A 16,480-nucleotide genomic window follows, 5' to 3' on the forward strand; every position below is an offset into this window, starting at 1 on the left:
TTAAATAGCACAGACTAACTATCCCTAAGCACACACACACAATATATAATTACACTGCCACTGAAAACATGAAACCTTCCACCCGAGATGGTTCATGCAATACTGAACAAACTCAAATAAACATTCAAAATCAATTTGTTTCACTGTTGTCATTTAAATAAAACTAAAATGAACACTTCGTATGACAGTTGGTTGGCTGGCTAGTCAGGCATGCAGGCGGGCATTCAGTACGCATCTTTCATTAAACATCAACAGTGACCACTTTCTGGCATTGTATTGATTTTTTAGATTTGTCTTAAATGATTTTTGTATGTGTTTTGTAAGTATTGTTGTATATTGTATTTTTTGTATAACTATTAAGAAGATAATAGCCTTTTAATAAAATACAATGGGCCATATTTTCAAAGTGTCCCCTCCATTCTTTAATTAAGAGATAAAATCATGTTGCGGTTACAAAAAGACTCCTCAAGTCTCCCAACTGAGCAGGTTTTTGTTTCAATAGGTGTTTTACCTCTTTCAAAAAATAGGAGTTAATTTAATGCTTGCTTTATTATTTTGAATCCATTTATATATTACTAAAGTGCTTACATTATTTTGAGCACAGTAGCATAAGACTAAAATTAAGGTTAGGGAGTTTTAAAAAAAACCCCAAAAAAACAGGTTTGCAAGGAAATACTACGAAAGTTCATTTGCAGTGCCAAAAAAAACCCCAAACAAACACAAAAAAGACAACATCTTACTAGGCTATCCTACTAGGCTGCATTAACATGGTTTTAAAAACACGCTAGCTTTGACCAGAAGATAACTGAGGTGAAAGATTAGGAATAAAAGCGCACCAGAGTTCTTATTTTAGCTCTTAGTTGCACCAGAGGCAATGGCATTAAAATGAGAGCTTCTAATCAGTCAATGAAGGCTTGGTTTTCCATTTTTATCAATAATGTGTGTGACCCAGGAAGGAGAGAGATAGAGAGAGAGAGAGAGAGAGAGAGAGAGAGAGAGAGATGTAAGAGGAAAGAAATGTTTACCTTTCAGTTACAATTTTTATTTACATTTTTAGAAATTTTAAAACACTCTAAGTGAACTCTATGGAGCGCTATCCAGAAAGATTTTCTAACATAATCTGTACACTGGGCTTCACATTACTAAAGAATAATCCACTTTTAACCCTTGGGTGCAATGCCATTTCCCTTAGAATTACTGTTAATTTTATTTTGTACTGCACGATACACAAACAAAAATATACAAAACAATTCAAAACAAATCATTAATATCATACTGTTATACCATATAAACCCGCATTGCACAATAATACAAAGCTAATTAAATATCTACTTGCTGAAGCTATTTTTATTTTAGCAGACGAGTTGTTCAGTTGTAGCAAGCAGCAATGTAGCAAAAGGCACAGGGCAGTGACATCACCTCCCTAGCAACAAGCCTCCTATGTTGGGAATGGGTTTTTTCAATGCAACGGGTTTGTGCATTTAAGAAAGGTGAGGAAGACTCGTGACAAGCCGATTACCCCCCGCAGTACGAATTAAAACGGTGTGCTGCTTTTTATGCGAATAATTTGAAAAACCAAGTCAACAAAGTTTTAAAAAATATTTACAATATATTGATAAGTGAAATGGAATTAATACACTGCGCCGCAGTCAGATGATAAATGGGCCGCAGGTTGCATGTCCCTGCCCTATAGAATAAACACATTTCGCTTAATTCTTAGTCCAATGAAATACTGTTATGGCTTCCAGTAGACTTTTGTGATACCATTTTGTAGTTTCTTTGATTACATGATGTTAAATACAATTCTAGGTGATGCAACTCTTCTGGCCTTAGCTGTTGTGAAAATGTACAAATAAAAAAACAGGAACCTTGTTAATTACCTCTAATTTTCAAGCTATTTCATGGTATTACTTTGTGTTACTATGGTATCAGTTTGTAACTACATGGTGTTAACAAAATAAATAACTACTTTTGTTGTTATAGATGTATAAAGATAAAGCCTGTGGCATATTTTTAAAGAGCTGTGGTATACACTCATGCTATATTTTCTGATGTTAGATTTGTGGTCACAATGTTGGAATGCTTTCTATTTCAGCCACAAAATAACAACATGAAAATATTGCATTTCTAAACCCTTTACCATGCGGAGTAATACTAGTGATTCTTTAACTCCCAGGTCTCTTCTGCGAAACACTGGAGGAAACCAAAAATAAAACCACCAGGAATATAAAAAAACTTCCCAAGAATTCCCAAAATGGGAAGAAAGAAAACAAGTTTAAATCTACAGCAGTGAGTGGTCTCCCCAGCTGTAAAAAATGATATTATTAATAAAAAAAGATCTTTCTGGGTATCTGAATGTAATCTGGGGATATGCCAGCAGAATTAGTCCTCCCCTAACATTTAAAACCAGGTAGCATGTGATCTCTGCCAGAAAACACATTTTAATAAAGGCCCACAACCTTTGACCTGACAAGACACAAACAGATCAAGGCAAGCGCCTGGGGCTTGCATACCAGGAGCACACCCAAGGTCCGGACACTGTTAAGCACAGCAGATATTCTTACTGCAAATCTAAAGCAGCAAGGACTTTAACAATCCGAACGAGGATTGCAACAGTACCAGCAGGCTGGGCAAGTTTGCCCTTCAGCAATTCATCTTCGGTTTACAATTCTGTGCTGTTAAACTTGTAATTTAATGAGTGTGAATGATTTAATGAATCTTTTATGCTTGTTTATTTATAAATCATGTTACAATTTAGGAGAAAATGACAGAGGCAACTAGTCAGCACACCTATGCCAACAGCAATTATATAAAGGAATTATTTATTTTTCAGTTCATAGACTTTACACTAGGGTGTCGACTTTTGGTAAAGAACTAATACAAAGCCCTCTCGGTGTGTGTTTATCATTATGTCTCTAAAGCTGAGATATCAAGTCATGCTCTGTGTTTAATGAGCATGTGAGCTGATGTTTCTATATCTACTGAAAGCCAGGCATATTATTCATTCAACTGAACATTATCCAGTTATCCTGCACGCTGTGTGTCCTTTAATTTGTATATATCATCCTATCACTTGGCATTAGGATCTGGTCAGACCTAAGAAGCCAGCAGAGTAAGCCCTGGGATTTGGTCAGTACATTAAAGCGATACCTCCAGAAAATACAAGGCCTTATCTACTTTGTGTATATTATAGATTCCATTGCACTATTTCAAAGGAAAACAGAGGAAGTGGTAACCAAGGTGTTCTGGCCTAATCCAACCACAGCAGGGCCTTTCCACCCTGCTCTTCATGGACTCTCAACTGAGCAGGTTTTTGTTTCAACCAGAAACTAAATATGTATTGTATTATTTTTCAGTGCACATAAGACAATGGTTGCTCAAAATGTGTGCATTGCAAACTAAATGGAAGAGAAACAGAGAACTGGTTCAACTGAGTTTACTGTACCGGTAAGACTTGTGTTTTACTTCCCTAAATACATTGAAAGTCAGATAAGAGATAGAAACCAGTCGCTACCGTCCAGGATAGAGATATGCAGAGCAGTGGCCCCTCACTTGCTCCATTGGCTGCTTGACACGAGACTCCAACTCCCAACACTAACTGTGCAGCACTGAGGTGGTGATCCCAGTCAGCTGCCTGGTTCACAAAGGGTTTATTAACACCTGCTAAGACAGCAGGAACAAAAACACAGGCAGCTCACATCGTAGTCTAAAAGAAACGGCAAACATATTCATAGATGATCACAGTGGAGACAAACTGATACACAATACATTAGTTTGCATTCTATCAAGAGGGACTCTAAACACGACTTTGCACCCAAGGAGTTAAAAAGCTATCAATCCACCATTTAATTTATTGTTTACCTTCTAACCACCTGGTGGCTGTGCAGTGTAGACACATTTTTACAGAGAAAGACCCTTTCAAATGGATCAGGTCATTTTTTGTCTTAATATGTTCTTGTTTCAGTCCATCCATCCGTTATTCCTTGTCCATCTGGAAATCTTTATCTGTGTGCTGCATCTCTTTCGCTCTCTAGTTTTCTGGTCTACTTTTCCCTCACCCTTACAAAGAGATCACTGAAGAATGGTTGTTTGGGGGCGGATGACGTGCATAGGAACTTCCATGTGTCCCATGCTTGCCAGTGCTACTGATTTGCAGCCAGCCGCACAGTCCGAGGGGATGACAATTTCCAACAGCCACCTTCCCCCACCAACACTACAAAATCACTGGCCTCATCCCCCAAAAAGGAGACAATCCCTGACCACCAGATGCAAGACATCAAGATTTGGCAACCTGGTTTGACCCATGCTAATAATGCAAACTTTAGTGTACATGTTTGGAACATCTTTGTCTGTGTCTTGATAAACCTACTGCAGAGGGGTTTTTTTACAGACAAATTAGGCCTTTCTTGCAGTGAGCTCCATTTTCCAATAACGAATAAGATGAATAAGTTACATTATGATGTGCTCTTTTACTGACGTTAATGTCACAACATCTGGTTAATAAAAAAATAATGCAGCTTGTGTTTGTCCTTTAGACAGGAGCTGAGGGTTTGCTAGCTGATTAAACAGTGCAGGACTTCAATATAACCCAACCATACACACTGCAGGACTGCAGGATAAACACACAAGCATGACCAAGTTATTAAACAACATTAGGGCTGTGGTTGGGCTACTGTATAAAACAGTGGTGTGAGAAGAAGATCAATACACGAGGCACACATACATAGTTTAAAAGGCAAGGCAGTTATAACGGATTTGGGGCCGAGAAGATTATTAAATTCACTCTAGCATTTGGATGTTGGAGGGCAGATTGGTTCCCCTGAATGTTACCTAGATTTCTTCTGCTTTTGCTAAAGCAGCGAAAGGTAGCTAGAATCTTGCTTAGCCACCACTGCAAAAACAAGGCCTGCGTCTAGCCAGTACTTGGCTTGAGCACCTCCAAGGACAAGCCAAGGTGAATCACAAGGAGTTAGCGTATGTGCTTCATTCATAAAACACTCAATCATCAGGCATTTGTATAACTAAGTGAAACAGGATGCTGATCTGAGAGGAAGTTGAATTGAAATCATCACTGGAATGCAATGAGTGGTGGTATGCCCCATACTTCCTTTAAACAGTCCCTACTCAAACCTCCGGCACTCTCCTATATGCTTTGAACGAGTAGCTTGTTATATCAGAGAGGGGAATGCAGTGTGTTTTCCCTCCAGTGTTGTCAGAACAATTATTCCAATAGCGCACATGATGCTACCCCTAGCCGTGGCCCCCTGGCCGATTGCAATTGGCTCACTTCCTGCTAGCCAAGCGCCTGCACAGATTTAATCTGCCATTCTCTTAATTGACTCCAAAACAATTCAATTTAAACAAATGCAGATGTAACAACAAATGCTGCTGGCCACAAACAAACCAGGGTCGTTTTTGGAATTTCAGGAGTTCTGAACAAAGTTTCTTTCACAGGCTGTCTAAGCATGAGGCTTCCCTACAAAAATAATTAAGACAGTATTGGAGCATAGGGTATTGTAAATACAGTGCACAACTTAAACAAAGGTTTAGTGTCATACATGAATAAGTGTGGAATCTTGAATGCAATGAACATAGCTGTATTTCATAGACTATGCAATATGAATAATAGAAAACAATTAGTGTTTTAGCTAATTATATCACTGACCTTTATTTTGTTACTAAAATATTTAGCAAGAATCATGCTGATCTTCATTGCAGTGAAGTGTTCTTGTATGTGTGCCATTTCTAAACAGTCTGATGTGATGTATGTGACACATGTGGTTTCCTATGTCAACCCGTCAAACAAATGTCGGAATATCTAAGGCATCACTTCTCCATCAACAACTTTACAGCAGAAGCAGTAAAAGGTTTCAGGGGGTTTAGGCATTTCTTTGTAATTATGTTAACACGGCACACAAGCATGCAAATGACCGATTTATTAATAAAAACCCTTGAGGTTTAATTTTGCTTTTGGTGTTGAGTGGTGTAGTCATGCTGTGCGATATGTTCCAGACCACAAGGATTTAATTTAAACACACCTACCATTTCAACTAGGATACAAAAGCAATGATAAACCACCATTGCATTTTCTACAGTATGCAATAGGGTATATATTTATATATAAACACTGACGTTGTTCTATTCACAGCTCCAGGCACATCAGATCAATGCCATAACGAACGTACTCGCTCTCTTCCAATCTCCGAAGCTAAGGAAGGCTTAGTTGGCAATTGGATACACAGACAACTCAGAGAGTCAATTTCAGCAGCAAAAGAAAGACTGTGCTCAAAGCCACTTTATAAATCGCAAAGTCATCATTACAGTGCAAGCCCAAGTGTAGCATTTATTTTGCAATAGGATTCCTGAGAAATTCTCTGTACTGGTAAATAGAAGTTGTGTCACAGCACTGTTAACAAATGAAGAAATTTCAAATTTATGACCATGTAAGAATATGGATACACTATAATAAATATAATAGTATATATAATCTGGTATGGATACAGCTCTAAATGAGCTCATACTAACGTTTTAAAAATCTATTATTTTTTTTAATGTTCATTCTATAGCCTTTTCTGGATTCCTACGCACAATAGTCAGCTGAATTCAGAACAGCTCTGAAAAAGCTCACTACATAGAGCAACCTTCAGCAACTGAAAATATAAATATATACGACATGGGTGTGTATGTTCTTCTTATTCAACAAGCCAAAAACTACATGCTTCCTCCCCAGCCACCCCCATCCAACAGAAGAGACAGCCCCCTCAGTGTTCTCTCACTATACTTCTGGTTCTCATTTACAGTACAAAACCCTGGCTGTTCCCTGACTTTTAAAACCCCATAGCAGCCATAAGACTTTAAATCTACAGCTGAGGAAACAGAAAATCGACTACTCAAAAGCCAAGAATCATGACCATCGGTTCTAGTCTCCAGCTTTGGGGTATGAGGTTCTAAGATAAGGTTGGCTGTTATTTCAGGTTTCAAACCGCGCTTTGTGAATCTCTTAGGTATAGGATAACCTGTGCAGTATGTTTTAAGAAAGGGAATGCTAGAATATTTAGTAAAAACGAAACAACAAATCTGTGTCAACACACACAAGACTATTAACTATGCAACTTTTTTTTTTAGTTAGCACAGGTCATTAGCTCTCTAAAATTGAAATCCAACAGCAATGTGAGGCCTCCAGTTTGGGGTGGGATTTCCTGTCAGGAGAATAGATGCTATGAATCAGATCTTTTTATTTTTGTAGAGGAATCAGGATGGGGGGAGTCATCTGGAATGATACTCCCCTTCGATCTCAAACTAAAATAACTTTGCCACACCTACGGCATGTGTACAAAATCGGGACACAGAAAGTTTGGATAGCAAGATTCAACTTAACTTACACCACTAACCCCCACCTTCCCAGCAGTTCAGCTTTTCCTATTAGAAATAAAGAAATGATAACTTTTCAATATAAAAGAAACATTTAACAAAACCAGTTTAAGTGTGTTTGATTGATTTCACATGTAAAACTTTGAATTATCCGAACCCCTCTTATTATTCAAACAGTTCTTTGCTAGCCTGTCTTCTGTGCTATTCAGCTCTGTGCTATTTCCAGAGCAGTACAGTACTATATGGTTATATATTCACTGTTAAAGGGCTGAATTATGCCTTTTTAGGAGGTTTCTTAATTGAGAAAGGTGTGATTATACTGTACTTTATGACTGCTCTTATCCGTAGTATGATACTCTGTAATGTGATATTTTGTAACAATTGTAAGTTGTCCTGGATAAGGGCATCTGCTAAGAAATAAATAAATAAATAAAATGTAAAAAATATCAATTACCAGAACAGTTCAATTATCCAAACTAGTTGTATCGGATATCAGATTTCTGTAACATAAAATATATCTTCACTAGTAATGTTCTTTAAGACTTTTCTTTAGTGTTTGTTAAATTCGATTTCATCATGGTGCTTCTTCTATACAGTTGTAGAGCTGTGAGAAAGTGTTGCATTTTAAAGGTCACAGAACAGTGATGCTGTCAGTACTAGGAGACATAACAGAAGTTGCTGGGCATATCTCTCACCAGAGACTACTGCTTAGTGCATATTATTTCTGGGTCCAGTTCTGTTCTTAGTGTTATTTTTTTTATTCTAGCCAAAGGGGTGGGAGGCCTGGAGACTTTTCCTGGCGATTAATTCCTGGCTTAATTGAGGAGCTAACCAAAAAATCAGCTAACAGATCAGCCCTTTCCCCAGCAAGCCCCCTCCTCAAGACCCACTTCCACTCGAGAGCCAGCATTCACAATACCTGACGTCAGCTTGGAATAACGGTTAGGAAGTGGAGCTGGAAGGTGGGACCCTCGGGAAAGGCAAGAAATAATAATGCAGAGGTGATACAGGCTGGGATTTTCCACTTCACCTCAATAAGCTGTGTTTAGTTTTGTTTGTGAGCATCAAGCAGATGCTGGTTGGCCTGAATTCAATTAACCTTCAGGGTGTTTTGGGAATTAGAATTAGTTAATAAATGGAATGAATGTGGAGCAATGTTTATTTTGATTCCATGCTGTTTTTATTCAATCCAGACCTTAGTTATTAGCTTATCATTATCACAAAGACGAGAAAGGAAAAGGGCCAGTGGTGTTTGAGCAATTTGGTGATGGAAACTGCGGAAGGGGGTTTTGCAGAATGTCAGAAAATCTGTAATATATATACTTTTTTTTTTCTAGATCAAGATTTGTTGTTCCAAACAGCTTTACAGTGACCAGTTTAAAATACTGGTAAAATGTGTATGCCTGGGAAATCATTTAAAGCAAAAACAAAGCCCACATAGATCATTACGGGAGAATAACTGACTGAAGTGAACTGTCCCTAAATAAAAGAGATACGCTGTCAGCCACAGGGGTCACAAAGTAAATGTGTTTTCCAGTGTGCAAACTGACCGACCCAGGTTCCTAAATGTGCTCATGTCCCAAAACCAAGGGGCCTAAACAACCGTTTCACCACAGTTCAGTCACAACCATCCCTGTAAAGAGAAAATAAAACTGCTAAATGTTACAAAACCAGTAACAAATACCTTAAATGAACTCTTCGATTTGCTCTACCGTCGCAGACAGAGGAAGCTTGCTTGTCTGTGGCTAAAATGGAAATGTAGGCAACGTAAACAAAAAGGATAACTAACAAGGTCTGCCATCGACCAAGATTGAGGGTTCATAGAAAGGTGAGCTTATGACAGAACACAGCAACAACATCTTAGGAGATTAGAGTGTTTGCTTGATAACTTGGGAATGAACAGTTTTAACTGTATTGCATCATTTAACTGAACTTCCTCTTGTATTAGTCAGCCAAACATTATCACCCAAGTGAAACCCACTTCTGAAAAGTTTGAGAAACTTTACAAGGTCAGTGGGAATTCTAGTCCCAAAGCCAGAGAGCAGTTTGAGATGAAGAATTCGGTAATTACAGTGCTTAAATCGTCTTATTAGCAGCGCACAGTTCAAGAGGTGACGAACGAGGTGGGTTAGGAATTCAAATACATGGATTAGTACAAGGATTTCATACTCCAAGATAAGTTTTAGAAGCAGCCTGCCAATTCCATTATATAATTACAATGCTGGCAAAATTACAACTTATCAGTGCGAGCAGTTGTTTTAAATATTTAATAGACAACATACGCAGTTTTATGTTCCCTTTAACAATCATCTTTATTTGTAATCAAATACATCAACAAGAAGGTCCACTAGCAAAAGTATTATTATAGAAGAGATTTTAACAGAGCCTTCATTTACTGCATTTGTAGGGAATTGAAGAATGAGTCAGTCCAGGGGAATTAGAGTTGCATTTGACCTTTATTGGAGAATCCCAGCAGGACAATAGAATATATACAATGGCCTTGCATTATAACAGACCTAATCTGCAGTGTGAAAAATCACCCTAAACTAAAGAAGCCTCAAATGCTAAGCTGTATTCAGATGGAAACGGCACTTCTCAATTCAGAGCTGCATATAACACTGGTTTATAATCACATTATTAAGGAGTCGAGACCCATCTCTCAAAAACACTTGAAAAGCTTAAAAGCACTGTGCCCTTCCAAATCCAGTGCAGTGTGCCCACACATCAGTGCTGTCCTGTGTAAACAGTTGCTTGCTTTCTTATTCTTTTTTTGGAGACAAGGATGACAACTGCAGGGTGATTTCGGTTTGAACCAGCTCCAGGTTTCGGACACAGCCCCTGTCTTCTAGATCTGCTGCCACACCAGAGATTAGCCTTACCGGTTTACCACCAATTTAGAGGATAAAATAAGATTGGGATTAGTTGGAAAGGGGTGCAGTAGGACATCACAGCCAAAGGCCAGAGTTGGTGCTGTTGGGTTGTGCCATCTTTTTTGCAGACCAAGACTAACTGCAGGGTTACATATGGCCCTGCTAACCACACCTTATATTATTGCCCACATCCAGTTCAAATCCTTGTCGCTTTTAATTCTGTCACCTAGTCTAATGATCGTCCGATAACTTCGTTATCTCAACGGTTTTCAAAAGCCTGCCAGAGCAACCCAGGCATAAACTGTTTAAAACCCGTAAATGTTAAATGCACGGCTTTCACACCTGTGTAACACCAGCACATGAAGCTTCATGAACCACAAATTGCTGCACTTGCCCCCTCCATTAAAGATGCATTTGTTGCTGGTTAATTTCAAAATCTGCACTGGAGCTACAGTTAAGACCTAAGCCTGCTGCTAAACAGCTGTGCTCTCTTATCTTCCAGATTTCCAATGACCATCGGATCTATCTGCATTCACGCGTGGTTCTGATAATAATTTGGCTAAGCAAATGGGTCACCGACTTCAAATTCACTGCAATGGTTTAGCTCCTTCTTATTTAAATCTCCCTTAGAAAGAATAGTTCAGATATCAGCTTGTTGCAACACCTTGTCTCTCATTACAAGAAATCCTATTAGAGTAAGAAACCCTGGACGTCTGAAACACGCGCGTCATTAAAAATGCAAATCACTGCGTTCTCACAAAGAGGTGTTAACTAATCCGCTGGTTTTCAGGCACATTAATCTTTATAAATTTATATGTTTATTTTAGGTATGTTTTACACTAGATTTGAATTGCATGCCCTTTAAAATGAAAATAAATAAATAAATAAATAAACACGGACAATATTAATGTTCATAAACATGATCATCAAAACCTTCAACAAGTGCATTACACAAATAATTTCCTTGTGGGAGAGTTTTAATAAAAACAGAAGTGCCGTTTATTTTCCTGTTCAAACAGACACGTTGCTCTATGGCAAGACGGGTTAACTTAAAAACAATGCCACTTAGTCAAATCCAAAGCATGTCTTGAATATCATCCCATTATTTTGTACAGATAACACTATGCTGACTGGGCTAAACTCTTACCTTCACACTGCACTGCAACAGCCAGACTGAAAAATCTCTATCACACCCCTGAAGTCAGACTGCTCTGGCTGGTGTAGGTCTGTATGTGGAGTGGCAGCCTGGATCTAGGGGTGAAACACCATGTTCAGAGATTTACTCACACCCAAGATACAGGGTGGCATCACATTTCTACAGTAAGGGTTTGAATCTTGAATCTTGCATTTACATAAGATGCTAATGTTAAATTCAGCTTTAAAAAGGAAGCAATGCCAACTGTTTTGTATTCAATCCATCAACCAATTTCCCTCTCTGTATTTTTTTTTCTCATTCCAGTCATGCACAGAACTGAAGGCTTTCACGATTCCTCTATAAGAATTAAACCCCAAATCCCTTCCCCTGTCAGCACACTGCATTACTGTGTAGACGTACACACACTCATACAGAGCCTTTAAATCTCTTTATGTTTTCAGGTGATAATCTGCTGTATCTACACTTAATGGAAAACTGACATTTCTTTTCTTCTTATTTTTCAAATGAAATGGCATTCCTTCGAAAAATCCTTTTGAAATGGATCATCTCGTTTCAGGATAGTCCCTCGGGGGGAATCAAGTATTACCGTGTGATGGCGTTCCCCTGCCACAGGCGTGACTAGTTCATGCTGGATTCCCTTTTGAACCCATGCCTGGAAAACTCAAAATAAAGCTGAAGTTAACAAAAACTAAAAAACAGCAGACAGAGTTGCACAATATTTGAGATTAACTGGAATGAACTTGATTTGAACGGCGAGATAAAACAAGGTCTGTAATACTGCGTGGAAATCCAGCTTGAAAAACTGAGACTTCTAAGGAAATATATGTGATTTTTTTGTATCACTCTCTCTTTCTCTTTTATATATATATATATATATATATATATATATATATATATATATATATATATATATATATATGCATGCAAGTCTATTTTGTGTGATTTTAAAAAGCACATAAACCAAGGCCCTAGTTTAAAGATTTAAATCAACAACACTTTCAAGTTAAGGGCTTCATCATTTTTAGCTAGAGGGAAAGTTACAGTGGTGAAACTTCTATACAGGCAGTGCATCACTGCATAGACAGGCAGTGATTCGTTGCGACGATGGAATTCACAATACTTGCTTTAGGGTATCAAGCTCTGACTCTTTCACCAGTGGCTTGCCTTTATTGACGGCTTGTCTTTGTGTAAAGCATCTTAACTTAAATGCTGATCATGTACAACGCTAACATTATTAAGCCAAAAATTACCATAAATTAAATAAGATACAGTAAATAATAACAACTTCTCACTATAGAGTTAGCAACTCCCTCTTGTGTTAGCCATTTGATTACTTTCCAGAATGCACTGATAAATGCGCATGAGATTAGGTGATCAGCAAAATACATAAGATAAATTTAAAGCCTCTAATTATCTGCTGTAATTACCGCAGAAATGCTTTTAACTCAAAATCAGTACAACTATTATAAAAACCATCTTAAATGCTATTTGTTATACAACAAGTCAAGGAATTAAATGAATAAATAATGTAGTAGAATTTCCTTGGAAAATAGGCTGCTTGTGAAGCAGTAATCACAAGCACACCAATTAATAAGTTCAATTTTAAATGTGTTAAATGTGAGGGATGTGAACTGACAGCTTCGGTGAAGTAGTTTGGCACACAGCCATTGTTGGCTTTTAAACAAATAAGCATGTTGTGTACTGCATAATATCTGGACTAATCGCAGCCTGGACAGAAGTACACACACTGAACATAGAATGGCCATACGGTCTGATGTTTGATCCTACAAACTATAACTTCCTCAACTGGCATATTAAACTGTGCTACACCAAAGCCATATATATGGTAAAGCGACCAGAGTATGCTTGCTATAAAATAATACATGGACTTCTTCACAAGAGAAATATGTTACCGAGCTCCGACTACAGTATGTGCAAATATGGAAGTAGAGCAAGATATTTAAAAATATAAAGTATATAGGTCAACAGTTAAAACTGGAATGCTTAAAAGAGCAGGTTTTTTTTTTTTTTTTTTAAAAACAAAAACTGCTTTGAACATATTGGGTTATGAAATGAATTACTGTGCAGAAGTGTGTCACTCACAGATCTCAGCTCTCAGATCTCATAGCCAGAGGGATGACGGTTTGTACGCTTGTTAAAATCTGCTTTTAGCGGAGACTAGACTGTGGCACTAAGAGAGAGCAAAATTGGATTAGCAATAAATTGTTAATGTAAACCAGTACGATAACCAACAGCGTGCGGGGGTGTGAGGCCAAATCCGACACAGAATGAGTCATAAAAACAAGACCCATGCTGTTGGAAATTTGGCTTAAAAGATAAAAATACACAAAACAGGTTAGCAGGGTACAGAAAAAAGCTGGCAAAAAGATACATTTTACACCTCGGATGTAAATATTTTTTTTTAGCTCTTCAAAGTTGTTTCTTACTATCCAAATTCTCTTTCCTAACTCAAAACAGCTTCCATATTTTCCACCTAATTTAAAACGACTTTACTTTTAATAGGGCACAAATTAAATAAAGGACAAAGGTTTGCTTTTATAATGAGGTTGAACAAATGAGTTGCAAGCTCTGCTTCAGTGAAGTTTGAAGAAGTTCCTCCTCTTTTGAACCTGCTACACTGTACAGCAGGTATAATATTCTATTGAAGGTACACAAGCACCCTTTCTGTGTGCTTCCTCATATCTCATCAGTGTCGGTTTGATCACCTTATCACAGTGCACTAAGCCAACCATGACAAGAATAAAATAGGAGAGGTTGATAACTGGACTTAAACTGAATTCCCATTAAACAAGCCGTGCTTGTTGCCTCACAAAAGCCCTTGTGTAATAATATGAACAAAGGAAAAAGAAAAGAAGACATAATATAAGGGCTGCATAACAGACAAGTAAGATCAAACCATGTCGGTTCTTATTGAACCACTGTCCATCTCTCTATTGTGATTGTCTTCTCACTCCTACACGTGGCTGGCATAGAAGGAAATCAAGGGTTTAAAAGCTTGAGGTGCTGAATAAAGGTATATTTAAAGATGAATTTGCAGACAAATACTTCCAACTAAATCTCTCAAATTGATAACACTGGGCAGTCCTATGTTGCTTGCTATGTAATCACAGTTGGTAGTGGTCTGTATAGATTAGTGTTGTAAGGTAAGGTTTGTCTTCTTTATCTGAACATAATGTTCATTCAATAAAGTAACAGGAACTTTTACAGTACAACAGGTTGCTGTGTTTTCCGCTATACCACGCGATATTCCCTGGACTTTCCATAACTAGCTCACTTTTCAAGTAGCTGCATGCTTGAAGTGCTCTGAATAAATATGCATTCTATTTTGCATGCTTGGTTTGAATATCTATTCCCTTTTCAATTCTTTGTTACACGCACAGGGTGTCGGAATAGTATAATAGTCAAATTCTGAATGATGGGATCAACGCTGTCAGGCATTAAAGTGACAATGGAAGTCCTGGTACTTTATATAAAGAGCATCTTCAGAAACAACACTGCAGTATTAATGCTTATTTATGTGTACTTTCTCAATATGAAAAGAAAAAACATTAAATTAGCACGCTTCAGTGTGCACCAACATGTGTTACTGAATATAGCTGTTAATGTGCTACCTTAGTCCGATCAATAATTCATTCCCAGGCACATTACTTCAGTAACTAAGTGCAATGTGCTAGAACTTTGCATGGACTATTAATAAACCAGGGTCTGTGCTCTATGACTTACTTCTTTCAGTTGGGAGGACCAGGGCCAAAAACAACCCTCTAGGATGCCAATTTGTTCTCTTGAGGTGGTCTGTGCTTTTAATGGCATTCATCTACTAATGCAGCGGCTGCATATTTTTTTTACAAAAAAAAAGTGTTCTGGCTGAACACTTTATAAAAATCAATGTCAAGTTGAGCCATCAATGATGCAAAAGGGGCAGATCAAGAGAAAGGATTTAGGCTTTTTCTTTCCTTTACTTCAATACTGCGTATGTTTTCTGGACAGAGTACCAAAGAAACGTGTGTTGGTCTTGCCAAGAGGTCCTGCCTTCATTAGACATTTCATGTAGTTGGAGTATGCTTTTAAGAACTGGATATAAAACAGCTAACATAACTGCCAAGTGGAAACAGGATACTGGATTCAAACCAAAAGCCCCAGATGCGAAGGCACTTAGTGGTACTGGCTGTACATTACACCCTGCCGTACCCAACGACTCCTGTTATTTATTTAAATGATTTGTTTGGATTTATTTTTGCAAACCTTGTAAAACACGATCATATTAAAATGACTCGTACTAAAAGAAATATTAATAAAAACATTATTTTTTATCAGAACTAGGCCTATTTGTTATTTATGAGCCCAGAAGAAATGTCCCAAAAAGTAATAAAAGCCACATGTACAGCATCTTAAGCAAATGCTACTACAGGAGCAAGAGGAGTCTTATTTCCATACATCCCCAAATCATCACCTTTTTTACTCCACATCTGGTAAACAAATGCTGATCGCATATCATGAATCAGTTCCTAGTTAGTCTTCATTGTTCTAACAAATAAGGAGGGCTGGGTGTACAATATAATTAGGGCTTCTGATTTTCGGTTTTAATTGATAACTCAATTCACGTTGACTTGACCCCTTTCACCATGAAAAAATAACCATAAAATCTCTATAACCATAAAAATTGATTCAGTCTGAAACCTTAACCCTTTCCAACTACATTTCTATTGAAGGATTGAAACATGCCTGCAAGACTTAAAACGAGATTACAATTAGAAATGGAGAATCGTTCTTGCTTGCGAGATTTAAAGCTATGTTACAGTTCGAGAAGGAGTATTTACATGCTCGTGGAATTTACAACGGAATTGCAAATTGTAGCGAGAGGTAAAAAAAGTACCTAAACATACAGAAACCCCAGAAGGATGTGCGTGTGCCAAGAAGGATTTCATTGTGGAAGCCAGCAAAGGAAAGAAGGTACAACTGAAGTGTGCAAGTACTGTCCAGTTGCTATAAGTAATGACTGAAAAAAAATATATAATTTTGGAAAGTAACTGAAAACAATCATTTCAGCAAGCAAAAGCCCAGA

This window comes from Polyodon spathula, chromosome 18 (genome assembly GCF_017654505.1).
Source record: "Polyodon spathula isolate WHYD16114869_AA chromosome 18, ASM1765450v1, whole genome shotgun sequence".
Lineage (NCBI taxonomy): Eukaryota > Metazoa > Chordata > Actinopteri > Acipenseriformes > Polyodontidae > Polyodon > Polyodon spathula.